Genomic DNA, 27,114 nt, shown 5'->3' with positions numbered 1-27,114 from the left:
CGAAATTAATTCCCATGAAATAGCAACGAAGAAGAAGACGAAAAGGTTCCACAGATGCATCTCGACTGTTACTTTCACGGGACTCGTTCGTAACGTACGAGCTTTGCTGGTTGTTTTATCCTTTTCCAGTTGGGCGTGTTGCTGGTTCTCCAGTGATACTCCAACGTTGCTCCGTCTCTTGGAGCAAACACAAAGAAAGTGAACGTTGCAACGCAACCGGGAAGTGGCCTCTTTATGCAATGCGATGCTAGCTGCCTGCTTATGGAATAACGCTGGTCGTTGGATTATATCCTCTTTTTACTGCTGTTTCTCTCATTTTCTGTTCTTCTTGTTCTTCTTTGACGCGCTACGGTTTTGTTATTTACATTATACGCTTTGCCATTGTATTATATTTGGTTCGGTGTTCGTACGATTTTATCAAGTTAGGACGTTGAAAAAAAAGGAAAAAAAAGATTCTTCGCGGCGAATTATTTCGTAGCTCGTTTACTTTTGTGCTTTTTAAGTGATCGTACGAAAATGATTCCGTGAAAGGAGTACTCGAGTTAGAAGATTTCAACGTATCAGATTGTAAAGAATTTCTCTGTGAATTATTCGACGTTGCTACTTCGTAGATCCTTTAAATGTCGTTAAAAATGATCGTCTGGCATTTGTATTCTGTGAGAAATATTCGAGTAAAGAGATTTTAACGTAACAGTGTCGAAGAACGAGTGCAGATTGTGAGAAAAGAATTTCTACGTAGATAATATTATCATTTTGTAATTTCTTCCAGCAATTGTCGAAAGAAAATTTTCTATGAAAGATATTCGAACGAGGAAATTTTATTGTGAAAATAAAGAATTTAATAGATCAGCGTAGATGGGATAAAAGGAATTTGTATATTTTATAAATCGTTATTTTGTAGCTCCCTTAAAGTGTTCTTGACACGATCGACAATTTTCTTCTTCTTTCTTTTTTTTTAATGAGAAATATTCGACTGAAGAGGTTTTCTAAGTGTGTCAAAAAATAAGTGTAGATTGTAAAGAATTTTCACGCGCATAAATATTTGCTCGTGATTTACAATTTATGGAAAGGATAACATTTCTCTTCGTATTTTTCGCTTTTCTTCGTGCGTTTTTCGTTTGCCTGGGCGAGACCGTGTCATCTGTATCCTCGGGGAAATTATAGAACACCGAGTTGAAGATTTTAAAGTATGTCACTGTTCCCGTGGGATTAGCTCCTTAAAAGTTCCAGTAAACTACCTTTCCGATGAATCTGTACAATTAATTTCTGATAAGGATCCTCTATAGCTAGCAGGCTATGCCATTATTTCGATCTTCTGTAGCGGAAGCACGCCTTGTAAATTCACGAATCCAGCGAAATTCTATGAGATTCTGTTTAATAATGATTTTTAATAATATCAACCATGATATCAATATTATTGAATAATATCGTTTGAAAACATAGGATCCTTCCAAACTCTGTTCAATGTTTACTTGATTTACAAGCTAATATAATAAATCCTCAGTATATTTCTTGATACTCGACCTAAATATTGGGCTGGCAACTAAGCGATTGCGGATTTTGTCACTAGGTGGTATTGACAAAATCCGCAATCACTTAGTTGCCAACCCAATAATAACACGACAAAAGGACACAAAACGGACGATTTAAAGAATCGCTGCTTTTCGTTGTGAAAATTTCTTACGTTTCTAGAGTCAATGATGATTCAAAAATACATGCTTGCGAATTTTTACAGGGAATAAATGATAATAATTGCACTGCGTATGATGGCACTTCAAATGTCAAATTTATTCAACAATTATTTTGTCCTGAATACTTTCACCTAATTTCAACATCCTTTCGTACTGTAATAATTCTATCTTCTATTACCATGTATTTCCATATCTATTTTAGCAGAATTTCTTTCACCTGCAACAACATACACGGCGTTACATTTCGACACGAATAGTCTCAATCAAAAACGGTATTCCACGTCGGCAGTAGAAATTTTCAAAGGTGCACATTTGCGCGTTGAATTTCTTATGCGATGTAACATTACCGGTGAAGCTTTTCCACGTTTTTTCAACAGCGTTTCAATTACTTGCAGAGGCAACTTATCCCCGACGAACGTTCACGTAACGATCGTCAGTGCAAGCGCTCCGTTTCGTTTTTCCTCGCCGCGTGCTGAATCTTCGAGGGAAACGATACCTCAAGAAAGCCGGTGAACGTAACCTCGAAGGGTCTCAAGGCAGAAATACGACACGACTCCGGTACGAAATTAGGTCGCGTTCCGTTGAATCCTTGACGAGATACGCGCGAACAGCTTTCAAAGAATATCTCGTAAGAAACTACGCGACCCTCCACCAAACCCCTCTTTTTCGCCATATGGAATTTCTATGCAAATTTTCACAATTACGCAATTTTAAGAGAATATTTTTAAACGAGCGGAAGAATTCGACCTTTCGACAAAGTTCCTGCGATTATCTATTTCTATGCCTCGAAATTCGATCGATCGGGTAGCAGCGATCTGAAGCTTTTGATTTCGAGACTCGAAAGTTGACAAGTTTGAAGTTTCAAATATATTTAAATTTCGAATTGGGAAATCTGAACGTTTAGAGGTTGGAAGTTTCGAGAACGAAAAGATCAGAATCAGCTGGAAAGTGTGAAAATCATGATATTCGATGATTGTAAGTTTTAGAAGCTTCCAGCAGAGATCGTTAAACCTACGATTCACAGATATTTTAATTCGATATTTTAAATATTGCGATTCAACGACCAAAGAATCTTCGACTTTCCATATTCGAAGTGTATCTTCTTCTTCGAGGCTGGGACGCTCGAGAATTTCAAAAATCACCGATACAAGACCTCGACCCAACGAATCGATCGAGCAACGATAATTCGCTTCTTAACTATGCGCAATTACATAATTTTCTATTTCTGATTCAACTTTTTCGAAACAAATCTTCCTACTACATATTGTAACATAAGTCTATTTTAAGAGGCAATATTTGCGCGTGGTTCAACGATTCTCTTGAAACGAAAGTGAAATTAATAATACATGTAGCTATTCGACGAGTCAATATTCTGTCTGTTGTTCGTTCTCTCGTCCGCTGATGAACAAGCACGCAGAAAAAGATTCATCGAGTGTATTTCGCGATGAGTATTCGTCGTCTTGAGAAGTGTATTTTCTTAGCTGGCGTAATAATGCCACTCGACAATTTCTAATTGATAGGAAAGTCAATAAAACGACGTCAATCGCAGCTAGTTTATCGAACCATTGCCTCGAACTAACTAAAAAGATCTTTGCGTGAACTCTTCTTTCGTCATAGCTACATTAGTTAGGTACTCGTTAAAGATATTAACGAGGTCTTTCGGACAATTATTTATTATTATCAATTATCGTCCTTATTCGAGAAATTTTATAGCGTCAAACGAAATATAATTTTCCATTGTTTTTCTTCGTCACAAAGATGTTTATTTGAAATAGTAATAACATAACCCTTTCTAGACGTAACGAAAACGAAAGAGTTAAATGAAACTTCTATTCTTTTGTCGAAATATGACTTTTATCATTTACCATGAAACTTGTCATTTAAAATATTGCGTATGCGTCTGAAAGGGTTCGGTTCTTTTGAAAAATTCGCCTTCCAGAATTAGAAAAGTATTTCTCTTAGAAAAAGGGAAGAAAAATAACGTATGTAAAAAGTGCGTCGTACAAACATTTCTTTATCCGAGAATACTTCGAATTCTGCCGGCGGCAATAAAGAAGCAGAGACGAGAAATGAAGGCGTGGAAAATTATCTGCAATCGGCTTCTTGCTCTGTAGTTTCCATGTCAGTTGGACAATTTAGCCGTTAGACGCCAGCTTCGAGTTCTGTGCGGCGCTTTTATGCCGTTTCGCAGATCGACTGATTGCGTAACGCGCAACAAGACGTGAAAAGGCTCGTTCGCCGCGATTATTCATACCATTCGTCGTGTATAGTTCACGTATACTTGGCGTCAAACCACGACGAGACTAAGTTTGTATTTCGCTTCGCCTAAAGCCATTCTCGTCCTTTTAGACATAAGTAGCGTAGAATCTCAGATATTTCAAGGTCGTGTTCGTTCGACAACTCATTGGAATCCGCTTACTGTATTTTTATTTGTAGAAACTCTATTTCTCCTTATATCCCCGATTTCTCCTTTTCTTTATGATAATTTTTCTTTCTCTTTTATCTCTTTCTCCGTCTTTGATGTTAGCTTCTTCCATTCCAATGTTCATATATACATACATATATATCAGCTTTTTCCTTTTACCGCGGCAATTTCACTTTTGGGATGTCAGCCTTTTTCTAATATTAACGATCGATAAACTAAAAGTAAATTAACTCGTAGTAACTAAAAAAATTGTCCACATACCAAAGGCACGAAAATTAACAGACGCTTAGGAACTAAGAATCCTCGTCTTCCAGCTTTGTCCTAACACCAAGAGAACGAATCAGCTCAATTAACACGTAGCAACTAACCAATTGCTCAGATACCGAACACACGAAAATGATTAAATATTTATACGTTGAAAATGTAAATAATCCAGTTTCCGTTTCACCTTCGTTCGAAGAAAAAAAAAAAGGGAAAGAAAAATAGAACGGCGGATGCAACGCAAAGATCAGATGTAGTCGAATTAATTAGGCTGCCGCTGCTTTAATATAGAACTCGGTTATATCGCAATGACTGGCGTAAAACAACGCGTGAACGAGACAACCGCGCGCCTCTAATAGGACACGGAACACTAACTTATTCACGCAACACGCGTGCAACTGGCTTACGCCCACGGATTCCGTGGAAACGTCACGGCAAAATCACGGTTTTATCGGCACGTGACCCACTTCTTCTTCCCTATCGAGCCCAGCACACGTTCTTCGTTATCGTTGCCGTTGGATCGCGCGGACAATACCTCGTTAGCGCGATAAACGAAGCAAAGACGTCCGATTGTTTCTTTCGAAAATTATTCCGCCGCCTTTTTTTTCTTCGATTATATCGATTATTTATCTATTTAGACGAGAGACCAGCGGGCCGCACTTTTCTCTTCAGCTACAATTTTCTAAAATGGTACGATGATATTTCCAGTTACGTAACTGGTACCCTATGGGTCATCCGTGGCCCACGCGTGTTTCGCGATGTATAGCGATGAGTATCGGCGCCTGACACGTTGCTAATAGCCGTACGAAGTGTACACAACGAAAACGAGATGGATCTTTTTTTTTTCTAAAAATGTTATTATATCTTCAGTCGCACAAAATAACTTGCAAGCCAGAAGAATGTTTAATATATAAATATAGGGAATAATGCGAGTTTAAGTTCAGTCGAGTGACCGGTTTCAAAATTGAATTTAAAATTGCACATTTATTGTTATTCCTTTTGTTCGTTTAACTCTATGTAAATTCTTGTATCATGTGATTCATCAATTTCTCAATTTTTGTTAATATAAGAATTTACATAAAGTTCGAGGAACAAAAGAAATAACAAGGAATGAACAATTTTCAATTAAATTTTATCCAGTCCATGCATTTTATTTTGTTCGATCGATCTGAAAAATTTCACGAAACTTGGGTCATCGATGACCACTGTGACAGACGAAGATCGTTAAGTAACGCGAATTGCGTGACGTTTCTTCATGGAAGAAGTTATGGGGTCATGTACAGCCAGCATATTGCTTTTAGAGCAATATAGGTGTATTACGCGGTTTCATGTATTGAGAGCAACGAGTATGTAGATTTGACAATGCGAATCAATTGCTAAGTTCGCCTCCTCCTCGTCTTCGCGATTAACGTTCTAGAAACGATATCAAGATTACACATATGGAAATATCGTTGACGATCCAGGAAACTGAAACGTAAATTGAGGAACGAAAGTAATGCAAAACTGGAGGAAAACATTTCAATCTTAATGAAACTCCTTAAAACTTACAAATCTTTCGATTTCTTCCTCTCGGCATGTTCACAGAAAAATATCCAGATTTTTCGATAATATTTCGTACACCCAATCCAAGCGAATAAAAGTCACAAAATACCAAATAATATCAGGGAACGAGGGTTGTCAAATTTTTCCTAAATATCTTGATCGATAATTAATAAATATCAGGGAAGAACAGCGGCAATAGAAGCGAAAGCAGTGGAATACCTTGCGATCGGCAAGGAAGACGATAAAGACATTGTCTGTCCTGAAAATCCTCGTTTCGAAACGTTAGGATCTTCAAACCTGAATACTCGACGAACGCCCTGAAGAGCTTGGTGTGGCTGGAAGACAAGCGACCTCGAGCATCCGGCGATGTGGGACACGCCACTTCCATCGCCTTGTCGATAAGAATATATGCGAGGGGACCTTGACAGAGGCGACTCCTCCCACGAGTGACCAAGACACGACAACAAGGTGTACGCATACATACGTACGCGATCGTGAGTCGCATATGCACGATTTCTCTATACCACGAGAGCACGGCTAATCCGATTCAAACGAATTTCCCAGATGCTCGTCGAGTCGTTCGTTTCGACACTCGACGAACCATGCAATTGGTCGTGGCCGCTGGCGCAACTAGTTTGCGAAATGTTCAATTGTTCCGAGAGTTTCTAGCGAAATTGAAAAGTTTTATCAAATTCGTACGGAATGTTGCTTTTGAGTCTCAAACCTTTCGTACGTAAATGGATCGCTTTAATATTTTTTCCGTCACAGTTCCTTGCACCTCGATTCCGCAGATTTATGTTTACGGAAATTTACAGAGAATTTTATAGAATTTCGTCGTTTTATAATTTTTCCAAGATGTTGTATCGTTTTCGTTAAGGATTCAGGATATTCCTTGTAATTATCGCTGGGCCCTTGACAGGTTTAATAAACTGAGAAATTAAAAGCTAACGATGATTTCGCAAATTTAGTACAAAAGGTTTAGGTTGTCTTTCGTTTCGTCGTTCGAACAATGTCGTCTCCTCGGGTTAGTAGGTTTATTTTTCGAAGATGAATTTTTTCCATATTTTTGCCGCTTCTTCTTTCGTTGCCTTTAGATCGATAGCGTGTGCAGTACCGTTGGTCCTCGTCGAAACGTCGTTTCTGGGTTGCAGTCAGATTATACTCTGGCATTCTCTTACAACGCGTAATTAGCGTAAGAAGCGTATTACGAGTAACTGAACTCTACGGTTCTTACGTTGGAAGATTTGGAGTTATTTGTTGCGATAGTTGGGCAAGGTTTGGAGAAGGAAGTAGAGCATTTGAAGCGAACTGGCAATTCTGGTATTTATAGAGAATCGTCGCAGAGATAGTTGAGAGAAAATTTGGTTTAGTCTACTTATTTTTAGATTTGATTATATCATCAAGATTCTATTTTCACCTGAATCCTCATTCTTCACTACCATCTCTCATAAATCAAAGTTCGATTCTTTTTCATCAATCAAATGTATAATCAGGAAAACTTGGATACTACGATACATTGATAACAGAAGAAAAAATTATTACACGACATTTCTGTAATTTGACACGAATATTAACACGCACTTTGTCGTCCCTTCAATTTCTTCCAGGTACCAAAATTCATCGATAGACCGCGCATATTTCTATTTTATATATTTGAATATTCATTTGTATTTCAATGATCTCAAATAGAAAAGTAAAAATCGAATAAAAATCTGTTTCTAATAAATACTGTACCATGAATATCTCCTATATTTTGCACAGTATAAGCGTTCTATGGATTTGCTAACTCTATAATCTTGCAAAAAATACACAAACACCCACAGTCTATTGATCAATGAAAAGAACGTCGACAGAAAAAGGAAAAAGAAAAAAAGAAAAAAAGAAGAAATAAACCAAAAAGAAACTCTAGAAGGGGAAGAGAAGATTGAATAACGAAGAGAAAAATGAGAAAAAAAGGAAGAAAAATATGATATGCAAAGCAATACGCAGACAGCCGAGAAAGAAGGATTTGCCAATCATAACGAGATCGATTATATCGCTCGGCAGTCGGATTTCCAGGTGCATACCACGCCCTGGTACGTGCTCGCGAACCTTGAAACACCAGCGACATTCCTTTTACAGGGCTGAACTGGAGCGTTCTCGCATAAAACGCGGCGTGGAAAGGAGCGTTGCAACGATCAACCGGTGAAATGTTCTCGCGACACCTCGCGAGGTGTTCTGCGTTCGTTAAAGGGCATATTTTACGGTGCGCTTCTGTCCAACGATCGAACGATACCGTGAAAAACTATAAAACAGTTCGATACCTATAGTTTTCAGGAAAACCAATGACATTCGTGCAAGAAAGAATCTCGTTGCAACGGAATACCAAGTTTTCTCAACGTTTCTTAGTGACGTTTACATAGAATACGTTTTAGTGATGTGACTACGGAAACTTCGAAATTTCGTGGCATTTCTGTGACTCGAAGCTCTCGGAAGCCAGGTAAATAACAGGTTGCATAATTGATCGATGAGAAATATTTGAAGATTAATAGTTTCAGAATAGGGAAAAAAATGAATTGCGAGATAGAAAACTATAAAGATTTATCCATTTTTCCTTTCCATGTTTCGTAACTACGAATGTTTGCTAACTAGATATTTTTCTTACGTGAACAATATTTATCTTAAAATATTTCCGGTGCATACGTGGTTAATATTAAGAACAGGATTTTTCGAACAGATAACGATTACGTAAAAAATACTAATTGTTTTTCGATGTTAACGTAATTCATCTTATATAACAAACAGAAACGTGGAACGATATGCCACAGTCGATTTCGTTTGATTCTTTCTAAATACAAACACTCGATTTACGCGTGATATATCATTAATCTACGTCGTGAGAAATCGTTAAGAAAAAGTATTTGATAGATGACTTCGTGCTTCAATCTTCAATTCGCAGATGAATCTACTTCGCTTGCTTGAGGTTTGCAAAAACATTCACTTCGAATACATAAGTTCGACTTACGTAGAATCGCACGTAATCCGATTAATATCACGTTTACGGGAACAAAGGACACGTGGCGACTCGGTATCTTCCAGCGAAGAAAAACTTTAATTCCGTAAATTGCGCTTGGCTCAGGAATGACCGGGGAAAACGATAACCCGCGAACGAGCAAAACTCTTTTAGACTTACGGTTCACGAACACCAGTAAAAAGAAACCTCTCTCTCTCTCTCTCTCTCTCTCTCTCTCTCTCTCTCTCTCTCTCTCTCTCTCTCTCTCTCTCTCTCTCTCTCTCTCTCTCTCTCTCTCTCTCTCTCTCTCTCTCTCTCTCTCTCTCTCTCTCTCTCTCTCTCTCTCTCTCTCTCTCTCTCTCTCTCTCTCTCTCTCTCTCTCTCTCTCTCTCTCTCTCTCTCTCTCTCGTTCGAGAGAAAATGGAGAACGAGAAGAACAAAACAGACGTTACGACTTCTCTGTAAATTGTACACGTTGATAGACTTAATGAACGTTAGCTGCGATGTAACGTAAGAATAAAGTCAGTGAATAATTATTTTCCCACGAAAATTCGCTTGTCAAGCGTGGAAACGAAGAGAATTAATTGGCTGAAGTATCGAATAGAAGATATTTGTAAAAGAAGAGTATTTAATATATTTTCTAATTAAAATATTTTCAGCAGAGAAATTTTATGGTAGGTTTATTGTTCGAAAAGTTCGGAATGTTTGAAAGGTTTAATGAATGTTAATCGTAATGTGACGCAAGGATGAAGTTGGTAAATAATTATTCTTCTATCGAATTTTGATCACGATACGCGAAAGAGAAGAAAATTGATGGAAGAGACTGTATGTGAAATATTTGTAGAATGCTAAGGAAATTAGACGGAAGAATTTTATTACGAAGAAAACGTCGATCTCCAGCAACGTGTACGCATTAAAAAATTTCACGCGCGTCAAATATTATTGACGAATAGAAATTCACGAGAAACTGAAAATTTGCAAAGATCGATTTTTATAATGTTCGATTACGATAACGTTATATTACAGCGAATACTGTTCATACTTGTAAATGACTGTCAGCTGCAGAACTCAACATATAGTTGACGTCACTGGGTCAAATCTACTTAGAGCTATAGAGTTATGTCATTGGAGCTAAGCTGTACCGAGTTCCGTCGATACTTTCATATAGCTGACACTTTAAAAACCTTTGCTTGATATTATACAATGAACATAAAAAGCTTAATGCAGTCAGTATACGAACGAGAAGCCAAGAATTCTGACATAATAATGAAATCTGTTTAGCAGAACTTAAAGCCACGAACGACAAACGAAACCAGATTGTAGAGAAACTACCGCATAATACATAAAACATTGCGAGCTGCAAAAATGTTCCCTGAATAATGGATTACATCGGCAACAAGAATGAGTTTAATAGCGAAGTAATAAATTTTTAATCGAAACAAATCGTTTCGTCAATTTTACGAGCTTGCGAAATCTGATATAAATTTCTGCGGCTTAAGCGTCGACAAATTCTCCTATCAAAAATTGGACGATTCGTCGCGTGCACACCGAATAAGACACTAAATTTGCAAGAAGCAAAGAACAGCGCCAAAAAATCGTTCGGACGAGTTTAATTAGCCAGACGAAACTCCTATCGCAATTTCATAGAAGGAGAAATACTTCTCGACGTTTGAACGATCAAAAATCATGAAATTTTACTGCTAATATTGCCTCTAAAATTTGTATTTTCTACAACACTTACGAAATACATAATACGATAAAACTAACGCGACCTTTCCATTAAATCAGCACTCCAAGTTCGATATCGAATACAGTGAACTCTCGCATAACTTTATATCGAATTTTATTACCAATTTTCTTTGCACGTTAAATTCAATCGATGAATAAAATTGACCAATACTTACGCTCATAGTAAAATAAAATTATATTACAAAATATATAAACTCGAAGCTTCAAATTTTACACCGATATCGAAGCTTGTACTTTCCAATAGGCGCGTCTACCGGATGAAATGATCGAGTACGAAGTTAGTGGTCTGGTACGGAAAAAGCGGCAGCAGGAACAAGAAGGCACGCAGGGTAGAAGAAGAAAGTGGTTTGAACACGTGCAACAGGGCCTCTCATCCAGGTGTTTCCTACGCTGGCCGATATTCCACGTTCTTTAATTGGCCACGCCAAGTCGAGAAGGTAAGTCTTTCGCCTCGTGCACCGTATTTAGACGGCCGATTAATTATGCGCTCTAACCATAAACGGCAGTCACCTGTTTCGAACCCGCGAGCTCGTGCACACCTTTACGTCTTACTCCGCCTCGGAACGTTCTAAATCTCTGTGCTCGTGCGTGCCACTATGTATAATTGACACCGTGCCAGGAGACACCGTTCCAAAGATATGCCCGTTACTTTCTAAGATTTCGAAGGTTAATAACTCCATTGGTCGTAACGAGACTTTATTAGAATCACGAGAATATGACAGGGGAAAGCGATAATAGATAAATGAGAGAGTAACGAATAAAATTGTCTCGTTGACTATTTGAAGAAGTACTTGCAGCAGCAGTAATCGTAGGAATTTCAGAAACGAAGATTTTATATATTTTTGATTTTTCGGCTTTTTCAAATTGCTCGAGTAATTACGAATGGTCTGTATGTCGTACGGAACAGGTAACCGTGGATGAGATAGCGTAGAGAGATAGAAAATATTGAAACGGTAGATATAACTGGTATTTGGTGGTACTCGAGGTTACGAGATCGAATTAATTCGAAGATTATGTTCGATATTTTAGAGAATAATTTATAAGAGGACATTTGTCGAGTTATTTTTTTTTTTTTTTTTTGTAAATCGAATTTAAGAAATGGGAATTTTATCGCAGCATACAATGCTCGTGACACGCGTAAAGGTAAACCTTTTCGCATTACGTCTGCGATATTTGTAAAACATACAAGATCAATTTTTACCGTAATACGTCTGTAATATCCGCGAAATGAACTTTCATTGCGACACACTTATCCTTAATAACGAAACTAAACGCGGTATCATTTGTAATGCGTATCCGTTTCCATTGCAATAAACGAGCATTTGCAATCTACGTTCGTCACATCTGAACTCTAATTTGCACCGTTAACTATGACACAATCCCGTAACTGTTGAAAATTGCAGATATAAAATTACAGATTTTTCTTCTTAACAATGTCTGATCGTTTCTGCAACTTGTAACAACTTGCGCAGCGACGATAAACGGCAAACAAATTTTGCTTATTGCAAAATCACAAATTTTGCAATTTCTCTAATGGTTAGTCGCCAGTCGTCCGTTACTACATCCAGTCGAAAGACAGAAAAATGATAGAAACCCTCGCGATTTAATCCTCCTGCAGTTTCTCGCTCTCTAGCGAGAAAACTCGCTATTTTATACGTTTCCTGATTTGTAGTCCGAGTAACTATTTCATTCTCACCTGGCTGCTGGCCATTTGGAAATCTCGAATTATTGTTTGCTGTAACGATGCACGTGCAAACGCGATCTCTTTCGGTTCGAAAAACTCGTTGCACACCACTGCGCATTGTAATTGGGAGTTCTATCGCGAGTTCTATGAACGTTTCATTATCCAAACAGCGTATTTCCTACCAGAACGCTGTACGAGATATAGGAATATTTCTGTAGCATGAAATCTGTTCACGATGATCCAGTACGAAATTGATACAGTACGAGCCTATAGCGCATCGTAACGTTACCAAGTGGCATTTTATTATTCTCGCGCGTGTAACGACTTGCATCCGATCGCTTACTACTGACCAATCGAAAATTAGCCAAACACGCGTATGTTCGACTGGAATTTACAAATTCTGTCTTCTCAGAAATGAAACTTGCCCAACGCAATTTCCTTGTTCTACATCCTCGTCCTATTTCCGCTGTATTTTGCATACTACTTGCAATAATTTGTGCAAATGCTACTCTTGTAGGCTGTTAATGGCAGCGAAATAAAATTCGTAATCGCGCGGAATCGAGCGGTGATCGGTAAAAAGATTTATCTCGGAGCTCGTAAAACGGCTCGTTAGCTCGATACCATCTGGACGAGTATCCTTCTCGCAGAATGCACGTTACACCTGTGCTCTGGCGATAAATAAATTCAATTTATTAGAATTATTGCGCAACGATCTATGTATTATCTCACAGTCTGACGCACGATGTGTTATGGTAACGTTGTAATAACGACGTGTTGCATCCCGAGAGGACGAAAGAAGTCAATGGCATCGCGAAGAATCATTAGGCCGGCGTGATTTTCGTCAGTGAAATTAATCTCTAAAGCGCTCGCTGGAAACTCGTTCTGCTAGTCATCGCCGGGTTACGAGCGGTCATTACGAGGCCATTGTGTTCCAACTCGACCTCGTTGCCATCGGCGTATCGCTACCTTTAGATGAATATCAGTAGCGATTCTGCGAACGATCGATGCTCCCAGAAGTTGCATCATATGTACTTCGGTTTCCTGTTCTTTCCTTTTTTTTTCCTTTTTTTTTTTTACTAGTAGTTGGCTAAAGTAGTTGATATACAATGGAGCAAAAAGGTATTCGAACATTTGTGGGAATATTTTGTGAGTATATTATGCGTGTTACGAGAGATATCTTGTAATTTAGCACTGTTAATGAGTAAACAAAGATGGAAAGAAATCTGAGAACGTAGACGAGATCATAGACAAGATATATACATCGCAAAGACATTGAAACAGCCAATTATCAATTATACTAATAAATCTGAAAATTCAATGAAATCATCTTTAATACTTACGTATCATACGCTTAACATGATCATTCATGTTGAATACTGATTTTTTGTTAAATATATATTTGCAATAGATATATTGTGTCTTCTGAGAGTATACGTTTGTATAAATGTTCCAATTCTGTGATCAATCAATGTACTTCTGTCAGCCACTGTGTAGGTAATATTATGATATAAGTTCTTTAATATTTTTCTAATTTCCTACTGATTTTTAAAATTCAACTGACCTTCCCTAAATAACAGTACAGAAGAAGCGTTTATTAAAAAATCGTACAGCTTGCAGCATAAAGCGTCCGTGATCTCATTTCTAGACGCTATCTTATTGCTATTTGTTACTTATCTCGCTTTTTCAACCAATACTAATAACCATCTTTATTTTAGCTAATATTGACCCTGAATGAAACAGTTGAAAACTGTTGAAAAACCGAAGAGATTAGATACAACATATCGGAAGTTACAAATGTAAGTAGATAAGCGTACGTATTCATTTTGTGACATGTTTTAATGACATTCGAAGAAACGCTTATTAGTTTCATTGATAAAGTAAGTCTTTCGATAATTGGCCATTTTCCGTAGAATTTTTAGAAGAGAAATTGTTGGCCTTTTGTTCAGCTTTTTCGTCGGAATTCGTCTTCCGGTACGACGAATCGGTCTAAAGTCTTTCGTCAGTTAATTGGCTGATCAGCTGGTCAGACGATCTCTTTTCTTAAAAAGAATTTTCTCCAACTTTCTATATTAATAACGTCCAATCTTGTGCGTTATTTTTAACAACGTCTTAACCGAAAGTTGTAGAACTACTTACAACACACTAAGAAAATAAGACCTAAAAATAACACCTAAAAATATACAAATAAGCAAATTATAAAAAGTTCCACAGAAACTGTTCTCGTTTAACGACCAGATTTCCAAGAACATCTATCTTAGCTGTTACGATATCATTCGCTGAATCGTCCGCAACTAAATAAACACGAAGCTGAAACTAAAGATCGATTTCACTGTGAAGAATAGTTGAAGGAACGAATAAAAAAAAATTGGCAGGAAATTTCATTAAATCTTGGCTTAGAACAAGTCCAAGCCCCGAATTTCCACAAAATCATCGTGAAATCGTAAGAATCGTCGTTGGGGCAAGATCGATCGCGTCGAGAAGAAAGAGAAAACAGCGTATCGCGTACTTGACCTCCCTCGCGCATGACGTGTGGCTGATACGAGTCGATAAGGTGGTCGAAGGAAAAGGAAAATGAGGGAAAAGTGAAAGTAACGGCGGTGATAACAGTTGGAAAAGTAAACGAGCGTATCCGGTATTGCAATACCGTTGCTGAAATCGTTCAAATATGTTACGCTATCGATAACACAGCGATAAAGATAGTTGAATGAGGAAAAGGAGGCCGATGAAAAAGTGGTATGCTACTGGCAACAAACTCGTAACAAGTCGATAAGCGAGTATACGTGCCTCGTATTTTTTCTACTCTGACGTAAAAAGGATCACGTGCCATTCGTGGGGCACTGATCCGAATAACAACAGCCGAGGAATATATGAAGTTTCTCCAAGTAACTGCCTCTTTTCTCGAAGACATGCTAAGAACGTTACTGAAATAGAAAGATTCAGTCGTTTTGCGGTGGTGTTACTTCGTGCGAGATCATTTTGCAAGATCGTTTATTGTCCAACAATGAGTCAGTTATCGCGGATACTGAAAATTCCCTACAAGTCCTGTCCTTTCGCTTTGTCTCGCTTCCTTCTATTTCATTCTGAATTGCTAATCACGAAGATTCCATCTTTCAATTCGGCATTTTTTAGGCGTCGCGGGGAAAGGGGGCCGAGAAAAACGTGCGATGCGAGCGCTTGACTCAGGAGATACGCAGGTAACGTCGCGTCGTTACCAAGTTCGATCGATCGAGAAAAAAGATAAGCAGAAATAAAGAGAAAAAGTTAGAAAAAAAAGATAAAAGAGATACGTAACGCGAGATATACATAACAAGACACGAGGGAGAAGAAAGGATGGCAAAACGATGGAACGCTAAAAAGTATGGAAATAGAATGTATCGAGGTAAGCACTTTTGAAAAGCAAAGTTAAAAAAGAAGTCAACAAAAAAAAAAAAGAAATGAAAAACAATGAAAGATGGAAAGAGAAACGTGATGTAAGATGCATCTTATTACGTATAATGAGACAAGGAACACGAGAAAGAGAGGATAGGATAGCAAAATGATGGAACGTTAAAAGGAGTGGGGTGAGAATCGATGGTAGGCGCGGGCATATATTACGCTTTTGCGATGGAACGCGCGTCGTAAGCGCACGTTTTAATGTCAAGGGAGGCGCGCTCAACACGTTTTGCAACAATGCGAATGTGTAGGCTAACTGGCGTATCCTTTACGCTGTTTCGACCTCCAACAGATTAACCCCTGCACCTCCTCCGCAAAAACCTTCCCATTCGATTCTAACTGCAGCTACTTATGTATATATTACGTACGTGTACAATGTGTACTGCACAATGTGTACTGCACGTGTGTACGCACGTGTGCGGAGACGTAGCTCGGTTGTGAATCGTTCTGACGCGCTTGCAGGTGCGTTGAAGATGAAGGAAGCGTCAAAGAGGGACGACAGGTGAATTGGTTGAAACTCGGTACATAGGTCGGGACTCTTGGGGCTTTCTAACGTTTGAAGAAGCACCGTTCGTTGTTATTTCGTTATTTTGCAATATTTAGTGTATACTTCGTTGTATTTAGATCGTTTTTACGAGTTGATGAAATTAGCGGTGGTAAAATTTTTCGGAATTACAGAATGTACGATTGATTAATTGAACGTTGAATTCTGGATGTACGTATGGTTGTTGTTAGCTAGAAAGTTCGATATATTATACGGTAGAAACGCTCGACCAAACAATTATTTAAATTAACCGTCGATTCGAAGAGCAGAAGGTCATCGTTGTGTACGATACAGAGGAATACGTAATTCTTTTCGTTCGATCGATGAACCGATACCTTGGACCTGGATGTAAACATCGAAAAGTGGGAACAATTAACTTTCAAGGAAATGAAATTTCCTCTGGCAAACGACGTTACGTCGAACGGTTAGACATTGTCTTTCAACTGGAAGCAATAACGACGATTTCTAAAAATTACTCGTATATCCACGAGGCATTTGAATTTCCTAGGAAATTCACAAAAGTTCATAGTAATTTTACGCAGTCGAGTAATCAGACAAAGTAGCAAGTATTTTTGACCGAGTTTCTTATCGTCGTCAGATAATCTCGTTGCTAAATATTTGTTCGTATCCGTATCACCGTCGATCTAAATTCCTAAACGTCGCGTATAAATAGCAATTTCGTCTATTCTTCGTCGCTCAATTTATCTGACGTTCAGAAGCTCCCACGGCGTGACCCATGGTCCGGATATCCGTTTCAGAGCGATACGGTTATCCTCAAACCCAGAATAGGAAGAATTTGAAAACACGGTTAATGGAACACGTTCCCGTTTCTCATTCTATAAAAATTCTATTGAATCGTCAGATATAAAAAATAGAAAAACAATTCTGGAGGTTGTTAAACAAAATATATACATACGAATATATAATTTTATACCGACGGAGAAAATTGTATAATTTATTAACAGCCTATTGTGTAAGATCGATCCTAATATGGAAATAACATTGAAACAGAAATAGAAAAGCCTTGCAATTACGATAATAAATTACGAGTAATAAATTCCATCGTTAAATTACTAAATCGCACAAAATCCAGCAATATAAATTCCACAATGATTTACACGATTGTCTCTCGTATGACGACACTGCAATTATAAAGGATAATGAACTTTTAACTTTTCGAATAGACGCGTTTGAAACCTGCATCGCACGCTATAAGAGCAATGTACAGAGTTGGAAACACATTCGTGAAATTATATTATCAATTAATTATATGCGTTATGGAAAATCTAAACGTACGAAAATCTGCATATATTATACAAAAATATGCAAAATATATAGAGCGAAGAATTCATAAAATCGAGTGGGAATTTGCATAAAAATCTGCAATCTACTAATACGAAGTTATTCGTCGATATCTGTCATTGAAAGACAACTTTCTAATCAAATTACCTCATATCCATCTACCAAGCAATTTTTGTCTTCTATATTTTCTCACGAGATTTACAAATCGGTGGAGATCTACGCCACGATCTTCTCTCGGCCATCTTTATCCTTTCGATCGATCGTCGAGATCGCGCGGCTTAATGGCCGTATCGCGATCGTAATAGGAGCATTACACAACAACGCAGATACGAGGAGCGATATTTTCGAGAAGCGCACAATCCGTTAAACCCACGTCGTTGTGCAGCGGCGAGTGACGACCTGTTTCGTTCATGGATCGCCATTGTTCACGTGGCAGCCGCGCTCGACCAGAAACCATCCTCACCCTCTTCCCTTTATCTACATTTTACACACACGCAACAGGGTAACGATACATCGATTGGTGTTTCATCCGTAAACATACGAATAATATTCTATAAATAATATAGAAACATTAATCAAAGCCTCTCGAACATATCTTCAAATATCTTATCGATATCTTGAGAAAGATTCGTCTATATAAACGTTTTTAGAAAAACAGGCACGTTTTTGGAAGAACTCGTTCCTCCGGATAATACGTTAGTTTCATATGAAACATACACGAAATCTATGGAATTTATATAACAGATGATTTTTAGTAATTGCGGATTTTGCCATTAGATGGTATTGACAAAATCCGCAATCACTTAGTCAATATACAACAAACGAAGATCTATAATAAAATCCATACTGTTTATAAAATTATATAAAATACTCGTATAAAATTTCATTCACTATGTTATCAACTATTTTTTTCATCAGCAAATTTATTCCTATTACGCAGAAAGATCCATAAATACTGACCAAGCCTGCAACTATTGAAATTCACAGGCTAGTAAAATCCCACTGACGATATTAGTTGAAATTGTGGAAAAAATCGCGGATAGGGGTAGCCAATTGATCGCCAATTTCATCATCGTTCGTGTCAACGACCGAGCGAGCGTTGCGATTTCGAACGTGCGGCCATCAATTCTCTGACTGCGCGAAATTTAATTATATCGCGTTATCGGACCCGGTGAAAGGCGAACACGCGCGCCTCTTACGTGAAATATTGTCCGTGAACGTCCGGGCCAATGTCAAGTTGCAAATCACGATTTCGCGCGAAAAACACCGCTTTGCGTAACATTCACGTTTCGAGTACATCGATTGTTTCTTGCGACTCGATCGATCGTGCGTTCAGTAGCGATGTAAAATCAATTTCCTTTTCCAATCTCCATAGGAGACGACGATTCCTCTGACTGCTTTTATTTTAGTCGCTGGGTTAAATGAAAGGTGAGAGGAGATGAAAGTGAGAGGAAGAGAATGTGAATACTTATGACAATTCACTTTTAAGATCACTAGGAAATATATGTATTTCTGTCGCGTTTTTTCGCTCATTTCCGACCCAATAATATTTTTCTAACGTTGAAAAATATCTTCTGCTCGAGCAAGATATGAGAACATTGTCCTGGATATGCACGATTTCTCGGTTCGATTTTATATTAGATATATAGTTCTGGTATTGGGTTGGCAACTAAATGATTGCGGCTTTGCCAAATGATAGTTGCCAACTCGATATAAAACTGTAGAGAATTTTTTCGTTCGCTAAAATGAATTGAAAATTGAGACGTAAAAATTCGGGAATCACAGCAGTGTGAACACGTTGACTGTCATGCGAATTTTACATATTTCACTCTGGAAGCCTAAATAGATTGAAATATATTACACCATAAAATTGTCCAGTTCATGAAATTTATCTGATTTTAATAATTCTACAAAATATAACAACGTAGATCAACGATAGCCGTGTTGGTAATCAAAGTGTCAATGTATAGAAGATAATAATACGAAATGAATCGTCTGAAATAATTATTTTTTTATCTTAATTTCAAATAATACTTGCCTAGGTCTATTATTACGTATGCTCGCCAAGTTCACGCTCCACGAATCGCTTAATGATATTTAAAGGTGCAAACACCGTCTCAAACGCGTCACTCGATTTTAATTCACGCGTCATTATAACTGTAATTACTGGTTCATTGTAGTACTTCGCGCCTTTTAGACACGATACGTCTGCGTTTCAACCATTCATGTGTGGTGCACGTGATGCGTTGTTTGTGTTGCACAAACGACGATAACCGTGTGTCAAAGAATCACGGGTCACTTGAAATTTCAAATCACTGTACCGAAACTCGCTCGACGTGGAAGAACCTCAGGGGCGGATTTTATCTCGTATCTGTGTATATTTTTAATCTGTTTTACAGTTATCTGCTCTCCGTTTGCGAGAATTTATCTTTTTCAGTATATTTTATACGCATAACTGAAATAGAACTCGTACGTGCTCGATACAGTACGCTACGTATACGATGTCGACAGAAGAAAATCATGATAAATGACGTGACGAAAATCACTTTTTCATATCTTACAGGAAAACAATTTTACGATTCCGCTGCTGCCAGTCAATTCTCCTATTATATTTTTATTTGCTTTTAAGACCGAGTACATACTCAGTATGCGTGTGTTTTTATTAGCCTGTTGAACATTTTCAAGATACCGAACGTTACAAGATTAAATTTACGATATTAAATCAGTTATTGATTTCTCACATAAAAGTTGAATTATGTCCCGTAATGTTTCATCGTTATAACGTAAAAATCAAAAAACCAACAAAAATCGACTTGCCGTATCTTTTTCCTGGATGGTAACGGTGTAGAGTTTACTTCTGGTTATGCAACCTCGACAGTCAACGTAATTCCATTTAATTGTTTTTTAAGAGATAACATCGTGTCACGGGATATGTGATTTTAAAGCAAAACGGGGGAATAACGTCGGACGAAGAATATACAAAGCGAGCCATGTGGTGTCCTCTTCCCAAAGCTTGCGATACCTCGTGCAAAAAAAAACCTATACCAAGTGTGGATTTTAACGAAAATTTACGCGAATATATCCGACTTTCCTCTTTCCTTTATAACAAATACCAGTTTTTTCATTTATTTTTCGGTTTAGCAAATTTCAATGTAAAATAAAGCATATCGGATTAAAGCGAAGAGTATCCAACGTTCTATCCACCTTTCCCGGCTGTTCCCAGTTTCCTATAGCTAGATCGCTGAGTTTTTTGCATCATAGGAAATTCAAGACTGCAAAATCGCACGTAAAATGCAGAGGATACGCGTAATACGAACAACTATAGAAAATATCCGAAGTATAGTTTGCAGATAAAACAATTTTCTACTTTTCCTCTTTCGTGGTTCTATCTGCCATCTATTTGTAACAGACATATAATAAAAACGCTTCTTATTTGTCTTCGATCAATCACATCCTTACAAGTCGCCACGCTCCTGTATCTCCTATTGAAAGAACGAATTACGGTGAACTGGTTATGTGACGTACCGCGATCCGATATGCACGTGCATCGATCGTCCGAGATTTGTAACCTCCGAGTCACTGAATTTTCCAGTCACGCCTTTCACTCGTCTCGATACTTCCTCCTTTCTTCGTTCTCTCATTTTTCGACAGATAAATCGCTGTCCCTCCCCTCCTCCTTCTTAATACACAATATCACGCAGTATTGTTACCCGTCTATTCAATTTATCACTCGAACGATTTTTAACCGCCAAAGGCTGGTCTACGTTGCTAATCAACTACTGTTCCTCCTCTCCTATCATCTCGATATTCCTCCATTCCCCTTTCACCAGATTCATCTCACTTCCTCCTTTCGGTTCGGTTACAGCCGCGTTCGAAGAGCAACCTAGTTGCGCCACAGTGTCTTATCAATTTGGTAGTTGTTTTTTCAAAGTTCAGTCCGATCACGCGGACATCGAACTCCGATATTGCTATGCAGCCGGCAAATTTCGCGGGCCTTTCACTCATCCTGCACTTCCTCCTTTCGTTCACTTTGTTACGAGCGCAAGATAATTCGCTACCTTGTTGCAGAGCGCAGAAATGAAACTTTCTTGCGCGAGGCGTGTGACGGGATTAGAATTCGAGAAATTGGCTTTTCCACGGGCATCGGCCTTTCGAATTCTAATCGCACAGTGTTTCGTTCGATGGATGAAAATGACGCTGTGCTAGCCTAGTCTGACACGTTTTTCCAATTCTTGAGAAAAACGATGGACGAGTTACGCGTGGTTGTAATAGATCGATTAATTTGATGTTTTATACGATATACTGGGTTGGAAAGTAAGTGATCGCAGATTTTGTCATTAGGTGGTATTGACAAAAATCACAAACACTTAGTTGCCAATCAAACGTAAACAGATTTTATCCAAAAATGCATACAATTTAAAATTCATAGATTTAAAGATAGATAGAAAAGACAGGAGACGTTTTAGGGCTTTTAAGCGCGAGTTTATGTAGCGTTAGGTGCAGAGAAAAATAACGCTGTAAATTCTCGCTCAAACGTCCTGAAACTGTGTGCGTCTTAATGTCTAAAGTATCGAAAGTAACGTTCCATGCGTAATTATTGAGAATCGATTAAACACCGAGTTGTTACATCCTATTCAATCGATAGCATGAACATGCTATTAATATTTCGCTACACGGCGCGATGCATAATGCAGTTGAATTGGAAGTAGAAATAAAAATTCGTTGTTCACGTTCGCACGTTTGCAGGTCAGATTCGCAGGCAACGTTCGCGGCTGTGCAATCAATAAGATTAGAACAAAATTTCATTGTGCGGAATAAACAGGAAAAGATGTCATTTTTTATTCAAATAAGCGATCGTGATTAACACAAACTTTATTCCTGTTGGCCTTGCAATAAGGAAGAATCGAACAAATCGATGCATCGTTTCTTCTGCGTTGGTTTCTGCGTTAATTCAAACACGAGGAAGCAAAGATAAAAATTCCAGAAATCCTTTTTTCCAGTCGAATCGACAATGTAACAGGTAAAAATCATATGGAAATTTCAATTCATTATTTAATTTCCAATTCTGATGTAGTAACTTTCTATTTCCAATACTTTAGCTACTCTTCCCCAGAAACTACAAATATTTCTTTCATCCCAAATATTTTCATCGTCTTTTTAAATCTTTTCGCGAAACGCAATCCTAAAAGGCTAAACAAGTTTCAAATAATCGGAACAACGTTAACGTACGTGCCAATAACAGCAAAATCGTTCAACGAAAGAGATGCTAATAATCTTCGTATAAATAAACAAAATGAAATTAGTATCTCGACTTATAATCTACGCACGAACAACAATTACGCGAATTATATGAAATCAGCAAGGAAACATTAGTAATAGCCTTAGAAGCGGAAGTTCGAAGTCACAGCAATAAGATTGCCAGGGGATTAAGATGAAGCGTCACAGCTTGTAACCTTCAACAATGTTGAAAACGCGAGAACTCGAACCGGGAAAATTAAATAGCGAAACGAGAATAATGCGATTTCACGGCGACAACAGGCCGAGAGAAGGCATAAAAGTGCACCGTGGGATTATGCTAACGTAGAAAAAACGGCCTGTTGCACCCAAGCCTGCCGTCGTTGTTGCCCTAGGTCGCGTTGTTAGAACGCAACATTCTCGAACACCGGATGTCATAATCGTTCTAACAACACGGATCATCGATCCGTGTCGTTCGTTAGATCAAATTAAATTCGTTTCTCGACCGACGAAGCACGTACATTGTACATATTATCGAACAGGCATCGAACACACATTATTTTGCAATATATTGGGGCACGTCGATAATCATAGACAAGATTGTTTCAATTTGAATTTATATATTCACGCGTTTTTACTTTGTACTCTATCATACCTTTAGTTTCATAATTGACTAAGTTATAATTTCTCTACTGAGATACGTTTTTATCGTTTGAAAGTATATAACGCGTTTCTCATAATGGCAAACACATGACAATATTCCGTAGAAAATTCCAACGAATTATCTTACATCATTAAGATTTAAAACAAAAATTCTCTTGTCTACTGAATATCGTAAAGAGTACTATACCGTAGATATTTTTATATTTTTACACATAATGCATGGCATTCTAAAACTCTTAGCTTTACATAGTATCGTAACGTAATCTCAAAGTTTCATTTTCGTTTACACGAATTGCCAAAAAACGAAAGAAACCGCACCGCACAGCCCCTTTAAAGTAATAGAAAGATATTTCAACGATTTAATTGCTACTGTGGTACAAGTTTACTCGTAGTCGAAGACAACCTGTTGACTGCATAATTGAACAAGCCAGCGTGCCAAAACGCAAGCTGGCATTACGCGTGTTACAGCGTTTAACGGGGAATCCGCTTGACATTCCGCGACGCGTCCCGATCGAACGGCCGACACAAATTAAATAATCTTATCTTCGCAGCGAGCTGCGTGGCCAAGATTAAAAAGCGAGGAACGCTTCGTCGTTGTCTACTATCGCTTTCTGTTGTACATTCTCTCACTACTTTGCGTGATTAATATATGGAAAGCATATGTATGTTACTCAACGACTCGACGAATCGCTTTACCGACGTGTAAAATCTTACAGGCAAAGAAGGAACGTAGAAGGAATAAAAAGAAGCCTTTCGACGTTCATTTAACGTCGCATAACGGCGTCGACTTGTTGAAAACGATAGCCACGCTATGTAAATACAGCTTACTCGGGAACGTAGTCAAAGGAATCGATACTGTCACGAACTCCGTTTCCGTTAATACACGGAAGATTTCTATTCGTTCGAATGCATTAAAAAGCAGAACAGTTTGCACGTGAAGCTCGCATGCATCATTCGTACAATACGTGTTTTCAGTTTCAATAATAATCAAAGTTCACGTCTGAATAATTTCATTCCAATTAACGTACGTTTGCGTGTTTCGTTAGCAACGAGAGAAATTGAAAGGTTAAGCCGTAAGCGTTTGTACGATTGGCTTAACGTTTTGCTAATCATATGGATAGGCGATAAAAACTCATTGTTAGCTGGAATTTAATAAATCGTACATTGAGAACGATTTTTATTGCGATAAATAAAATTTTATTTGGATAGAATTTATGCTCGGACAATTAAATTTGAGCGTATAGATTTGTTGGTTAACGAGAAGAATTAAAATCGTGTGTTGGAATACGTGAGATTAGAAGGTTCAAATTATCGCGTAAGGAAATTTGGAAAAGCTTTTACGAAATGAAAAATTGATTCACAAGTCACAGAATTATCGCGTGCACGATTAATAGATCCATTTTTGACAAGTTTAGATTTCCAATGAAAAACGAAAATCGACTACTTTTCGATGTTTAAGCCAAGAAACGATACAAATTCAAGAGTTACGTAAGAGATATTTTACACGATACTATCTAAAAAATTGATCCATCGTCGTAAAATCTTTATAGTCAATAAGAAGATCCGTTTCTAGCTTCTCAATAAAAAATTGGGATTACTTATTTTTGGATATTTAGACCGGAAAAAATATGAGATTAGAAGGTTGAAGTATTAAAGAAGAAAATCTAAAAAACCTTGTACGAAATGTCGTTTGGAAGATTCATCCATCGTTGTAAAATTTTTACAAGCATCAACAGGATCCATTTTCAGTGTGGTTAGTTTTCCAATCAAAAATAGATGAATGAATCACTCTATTCTGTTCGCGTGAATTCGTCATTTCGAGTTTAATAAAATATATCGGGGGACAAGCCGTATGGAACGTAACGGGGAAGTGAGTGCAGACCGAGCAGCACTCGACGTTTTATTGCGTGCTACTCTTTGTTCCAGCTGAAAGTAGCGTTTATTGCGCCAAGGACGTACGTATACTTTCACGTTAGGTCGAATATAGAACTCATTGCTTGTTCGCGGAATTCGAGAGAGGAAAAGATGGAAACCATATGCGCGCTCTAGAAACTTACGAAAATTTTTCCTTAATTGGACTCGTCTAAGACCAAAGTTTGGAATAATTCTTATCCAAACAAGCAAATACGAAGTCTAAGTTTGTTACCACTTTGGACCTAATACTCCGATCTCTGATAATCATTTCGCTTATCTTAGTAAAATTTACCAATCAGGAGTTCCTTAATCACTAACTGTTTAGATTTTTTTATCATACGATAAACCTAGAATATAACCATGCTGTATGTTTGTTTGCATGCATGTTTGTTTTTAATCATTCAATTATTTAGTTAATGCGCGTAGAATTTTGAAATTTCTTTATCATGACCGTTATTCTCTATGGATTCAAACTACGATATGTTTCACTGAAATCTTGTAAAAGATGATCTGAATCTATATATAGGACCTAATTCCATCGTAGTTGTTTCTTTACTGTAAAACTATTCGGTCATTTTACAAAAGATATATCAGATCTATTTTCACTGATCGTTCCAATGAAAAGAAGATATTTTGCGTCGAGCAATTAAATAAAATAATAGCTATAATCGATGATGTTATCTTTCTCCTGTTTTTTATACTACCTAAATAATATTTCTGCGGTGAACTTTATTGAAACTCCAGCGAATTTCCGCCGTACAGCCTGCGTAACAAAATATATAAACACCATACCAGTTGCAGATTAAATTAATCTAAAATTATTTCTCCCTCGTTTTATGAAACTTTTTGTTCACTGTGTAACGCGTGATGTTTGGAATCTTTTGAAATTTGTTTTCGTTCCTCATCTCGCTACAAGGCTGTGGAACTCGTAAACGATCAACTCGCCTAGTGCTTCGTTGCAGTGAACTTTACGATTCGCGAATTATTTCAGAGACGCCAACGCAACGCGAAAGAACCGGATATTCCATGGCGAACGTTATACAATCGACGCTAATTCCTACGCCTTTTTTCCTTATAAATTCACTCGACGGATGATCGGAATGGACAAGAAGGATGACGTTATTTTAAAACATATTAATATGCAATCCTAAGCCAAGAACGCTCGTCGATCGTTTACTGGAAATTATCGATCGCTCTGTTGTAACATAGAGTGTTTGAAAAATTACTAAATTTTCTTTTCAATTTTAAATGTTCTTTTTATTCACGCGCTACGTTGCTTTCAAGATACATTTACGATATTAATTTCCACTTGTATTTTCTATTACTAGAAAATTAATAAAGTATCGCTAATAATTGACACGATTAGCGGAATCCTTTCCTCAATCTATGTACCTCGCTTAACCTTTCCAGCGCCAAGATATTCGATATTCGATAACGCGTTTATCATACGTTGTTTACAACAATTTTTCACTATTGAAATATTTTCACTATTATTATTTGAATTTTTCACTATTATTATTTAAATGCAAAAACTTGAACGGAATGAATTAAAAACGTACTGTAATTATATATTAAATTAAATGAATTAAAAATAGAATTATTATAGACATTTAAATATTTATTATTCATTTACTCTGATTGTGGAATTTACTATAGGCACTTTAAATAACGAATTACATC

At 37.6% G+C, this 27,114-nt stretch overlaps 1 protein-coding gene and 1 long non-coding RNA gene across 3 annotated transcripts in view; one reads left to right on the top strand and one right to left on the bottom strand.

Annotated features, from left to right (window-relative positions):
- LOC117164823 (terminal nucleotidyltransferase 5C) overlaps positions 1 to 27,114 on the bottom strand; it is a 169,945-nt gene that overhangs the window by 69,045 nt on the left and 73,786 nt on the right. The gene's annotated exons all lie outside the window — the stretch shown is intronic.
- LOC143303048 (uncharacterized) lies at positions 8,063 to 26,897 on the top strand. The gene is made up of 3 exons (XR_013059019.1): positions 8,063 to 8,398; positions 10,905 to 11,097; positions 26,426 to 26,897. It is a non-coding gene; the product is annotated as an uncharacterized LOC143303048 (long non-coding RNA).

This window comes from Bombus vancouverensis, chromosome 8, assembly GCF_051014615.1.
Source record: "Bombus vancouverensis nearcticus chromosome 8, iyBomVanc1_principal, whole genome shotgun sequence".
Taxonomy (NCBI): Eukaryota; Metazoa; Arthropoda; class Insecta; order Hymenoptera; family Apidae; genus Bombus; species Bombus vancouverensis.
This window is presented reverse-complemented; position numbering and strand designations above follow the sequence as displayed.